The sequence below is a fragment of the Cyprinodon variegatus genome, unplaced genomic scaffold (assembly GCF_000732505.1).
Source record: "Cyprinodon variegatus isolate N-32 unplaced genomic scaffold, C_variegatus-1.0 Scaffold1213, whole genome shotgun sequence".
Lineage (NCBI taxonomy): Eukaryota > Metazoa > Chordata > Actinopteri > Cyprinodontiformes > Cyprinodontidae > Cyprinodon > Cyprinodon variegatus.
In genome coordinates, this window is record NW_015151666.1 from 30,682 (window position 1) to 35,611 (window position 4,930).

The 4,930-nt window shown below is 38.2% G+C and overlaps 1 protein-coding gene across 1 annotated transcript in view; it reads right to left on the reverse strand.

Moving 5' to 3' along the window:
- The window catches only part of LOC107102170 (histone H1-II-like), a 16,550-nt gene that overhangs the window by 10,768 nt on the left and 852 nt on the right, over positions 1-4,930 (reverse strand). The gene's annotated exons all lie outside the window — the stretch shown is intronic.

The window sequence follows — 4,930 nt, forward strand, 5'->3', positions numbered from 1 at the left end:
TACTATATGTGGGCAAAAATGGCCGCTCCCAGACTTATTTTTATTGTTTTACAGATTAATGCTAAATTCATTAAATCACCACAAATGTATTAGTTTTAGGTTTAAATAATGATTCATTGATCATTCCTTGATGACCGGACTTTTCTTTTAAACTGTCTAGTTTTGAAAGTATTCCTGAAACTGACTTTTGTGTTTTTTCTAGTTTTTATCGAGGATTCACAGCAAGAAGTCCAGCTATTAGTTAAAACCCATTCAAATTGACTTAAACTCCAGCATAATTCAGAGGATAAACGGGATAAACTTTGACCCTGAGCCGAAGGAGGTCAAAGGAAAACATTCAGACTCTATCACTTCACTTCAGTGCATGTTAGCAAAAATAAAAAAGAGACAAAGGAATGTATGCTTTGCAGAAGCTGAGTTGCAGCTACAGACGTTTATGTAACTACTATTACTCAGGAAGATCTGGTAGCCAAACTTGTGGTTAAGGTTAACGCAGAGCAGAGGCAGAACATTAGTTTTCTTTTCTTTTCTTTTTTTTGCAGTGGTACAACTGAAAATGGGGCCTCTTGTAAATCTCCTCTCCCCTCTTGTGGAAAATTGTAGTGGAAACATTTCAGCTGTTAGTCATACGTTCTGCATTTCCCAGCAATAACGCCTTCCTCAGTCCCTTTTCCAATAAAACAAAAAAATCCTGTTCTCATTATCATTTTTTTTTTCAAAATCCAACCTTAAAAGTTTTTACAGTCGACCTCAACAACAAACACACTCCCACAACCTGTAATCCTTGCAGAGACAACATTGCTGCTGCGTTTGGGGACTGCCAGGAAAATGTCAGACCACCAGCTGAATCACTGCAAGCTTCTGGCCCATCATCCATGAAACAGAGTTACGTTCAAACAAACAAAATTCCTGCTGCTCTCTTTCTGCTTTTGTTTTGGAAAACTTTCCTACAGAGCTGCTGGGGCAGAAGAAACGTGGACTCATCCACTTTTTTTCTTTTCTTTGCTTGCTTTCTTCTCTTCTCAAACTAAATGGCTTCCTGCCTCAGAGATTGATTGCAGCCTTCTCAGTCACAGTCGTCTCTGAGTCTCACTGCTTTAGGAACATTTCCAGATATTTGAATTGTGGGTTTTTTAAAGAGGTAGAAGCAACAAATATCTGGCCTGCTGTAGAATATTGCTCTGGGCTCCTTATTAAGTGGAAAATCAGATCAGTTGGTCCTGGAACCTGAAGTCAACGTCTAGTTTTAGAGAAGTCAAGAGCAAAACTGTCTCAATTTTTAACTCGTTACAAACCAGATTTGATCATCATTGTTATGTAACAGTCTTGGTTCTGTTAAGTTTTCTTTGAGTTTTCAGTTTCACGTTAATTCATGTATTTCTTTGTTTTCTAGTTTCTATTTTGTTGTGTTTTTTGGATGTATTAGAGTTCTCAGATTTTTCTTGTTGCCCTCTTGTGTTGGTCTATCTTTTCCCTAGCTCCTTTCTAGAGGCCTCTGTTCCCACCTGCTCCCATTGAGCTCGTTAGTCCTGTCTTTGTTCAGTCAGTCATAAATACTCTCCGTGTGCAGTTCCTCAGTGCTGGTTCCTAGTCTTTCTTCGTTTTTTGATTTTTTGATTCATGCCTCTGTTACCTGTGATTACTCCATTAAAACTAAAAGAACTCACCTCTGCTTCCTCGCCTCTGCGTTTGGTCCTCAAAACCTCAACCAAACCCTGACAGGTTATTGCTGAACCCATTGCCATATTTGAAGCGAGGTACATTTTTTAATAGAACTATTTCAGTAAGCATTGTATTATTGATTTCATTAACTGCCTTACTTTGCTCTGAGAAGAAATTATTCACATTATTTAAGCACGATCCGAAAACCTCATATTGGTAAGGACACTTAAGCAATGGCGGCAGTGCATGCGTGGTCGCCATAGTAAATGCTATTGAAAAACTCATGGGCTGGGCTGTGTCCGCACTGCAAAAACGATCTAGAATAAGAAGAAATTTCTTAAATTAAGTGTATTTACCATTAATTTGAGTAGGTAAATGAGATAGTTTGCAAATGCAGTATGAGTATTTTTACTCTTAAAATAAGATAATTGGATAATATGCATTTGAAATAAGACAATGCAATTGTGTTTTCTTATTTTAAATGTAAATTGTCTTGTTCCATTTGCAAAATGTCTCTTTTACCTCCTGAATCCAAGAACAAATGCATTTGTTTTAAGAAAAAATTACGTATCTAGATTTAGATTTTTTCCAGCACGACAGTCCGCCCTAATTGCTACACCATTTTAGATGAGTGTCCGATTGTCTAGTGGATGAAAAAGTACTTGAAATTTCCCACAATGCACCTTCAAAAGCAGTCATCATCCATGGTCACTAGACGAGCAGATATATCCTGGAATGCTTTGCGAGGAGAGGTCTACCCACAAAGCATCATAGGATTTGTTGTCAGAATCAAATGACAGTGGCGACAAATAATACCATACAGGTAGGCGGAGTCACGTGACCAACGGGGAGCAATAAGTAGTCATCATCTGTCCATAGGTCAGTTAACTGAGTTCGCTATAAAGTCCACTATATAGTCCCGGTTCTATATAGCGATTGACGGATCTGGGGGTTACGGTGGACATTTGGACACAGCCCTGGTCATTATAAAGGAACTTGAAACAGGAAGCAGTATATTTCCTGGTGCTAATGCAGTTAGCATAGGGACTGACAGTAACCGATCCATCCCGGAAGCACAATCCGTCCTGCGCATGCGCGAACAGAATAACTTCTGGGTAGGCAATACTTAGATTTTCTTCCTTTTTTTTTTCTCTCTTTTTCCGGCAGGGGGCTCCTTTTTAATATTTTTGTGTTTGTGTAAATGTTTCATATTCAGAGAAAGAAAAAAAGCAATACACTTAAATATTCTTTTGAATGTGACTGTGACTCTGAACATGTCCGATAATGAAGTCACACAATACAATGGAGAACATTTAAAACGCATCCATTTCTTCCAAAAAAGTCTTCAATGTTTTCTATAAAATGTAGTTTAGCATTCTTTAATGTTTTCAGTGTATAAATAAGTATTTTCAGTGCCGTTATTACATAGTTTTTTGGCGATCCGGATTTTATTATTCTGTTTGCGCATGCGCGGGAAGGATCGTGCTTCTGAGATGGATCCCGTAGTGACAGGGACCTCCAGACCTCCCTAAACTAAATGGTTGCCCATCATCATTTGCGTGACAGGACGTACTGGCACAGTCCACTGCATGCACTTCAACAAAAAGACATAATTTTTTCATGTATTCAATTAAATTAAATTCAGTTTAGTTCTATAGTGCCAATTCACAACACATGTCACCTCAGGGCACTTTACAGTTCACAAGATCATCCGGTCAAATTCATTTGAAGTTTCTATCTAAGGAAAACCAGTTGATTGCATTGACTCATTGACTTCAATCCCTCACACTAAGCATGCTTGTAGCAACAGTGGAGAGAAAAACTCCCTTTTAACAGGAAGAAACCTCCAGCAGAACCAGGTTCAGAGTGAGCGGCCATCTGAGGATCCGACTGGGGTTCAAGTGGGATTGATACTCTGTTTAACACGTCCTAATATTAGGGCCAGGCTAGAGATTTTTTTTGGTTATATAACGAGAATAAAGTCGTAAAATTACGAGTAAAGTCACAATAAGAATAGTCATAAAATTACGAGAATCAAGAATAAAGTCATAAAATTATGAAAATAAAGTCGTAAAATTATGAGAAAAAAGTCACAATGAGAATAGTCATAAAATTAGGAGAAACAAGTTGTATTTTATGACAACTCTTACAAGAAGTAATTTCATCCCTAAATTGAGGAATGTCGAGCATCATGTGAAGTTAGACTTTGGCTCTGGTTTGACAAATAAGAAAATATTTTAGCACCAGCATCAAATCGGGCAGAAGGTCAAAGTGGTTGCTGATTGGTGGAGCTGGTCAGCCGTTCTATACTGGTCAGAGCTCGAAGCTTTCTTTCTGAAACAGGTTGTTGTATGATTACTTCATTCTCTTAATATTACGACTTTATTCTCATAATATTACAACTTTATTCCCGTAAGGTTACAATTTTATTCCCAAAATAAAAAATTTAAAATCTCTAGCCTGGCCCTAATACTCCGTCGTATAATATAAACCTATTGATATGTTCATGGTTTTATGACAGCGGACTTCAGCCATTTTTAATGAATTTTTGTAACTTTAATTGTCCCCATGGTTATGATGTCCATAAGGCTGAAGGCTGTCATTTTTCAGCAGTCCAGAGCTTCTTTTCCAACCTGCATAGAGATCTTACTGTTGAACTGTTTCCAGTATAGGAGCTACAATTTGAGGCATTCAGGCCTTCTTACTATTAATACATTATTGGTGGTTCATTGACCCCCTGTTTGTGTAACAAATGAAAAACTTCTCTTAAAGGAGTCACCACCCAGATATAGGACTTTTTCATGTTGAAACATGTTTCCTGGTATTAGGCGAAATTATATGTTAAAATTATATATATACATATATGTGTGTGTGTGTGAAAATAGATTTTTTTCTGGCATATATTAGGCTCTACCTAGTAGGTACTGTTCATGTTATCAGGAAAGTAGATCCAGATGCAGCAGCCTTGATCAATGGCTCAGGATGGTCATTCTGTCTATCTGTGTTCAACCTACTCAGGTCAAAAGATGCTTGTGCCTCTGCATATCTTAGGCTGCTGCGCATTAGACTCCCAGTGGAAAGAGCTCAGATGATATCAGACAATATTAGGAAATTAAATTGTATCTTCCAAATAGTCCGCTGTACTCTTCCCCTTGAGCCCTGTGATGGAATGGAGACCTGTCCAGGGTGTACCTTGCCTCTCACCCGTAGACAGCTTGAGATAGGCACCAGCATCCCTCGTAACCCAGCTTTGGATAAGCATGATGGA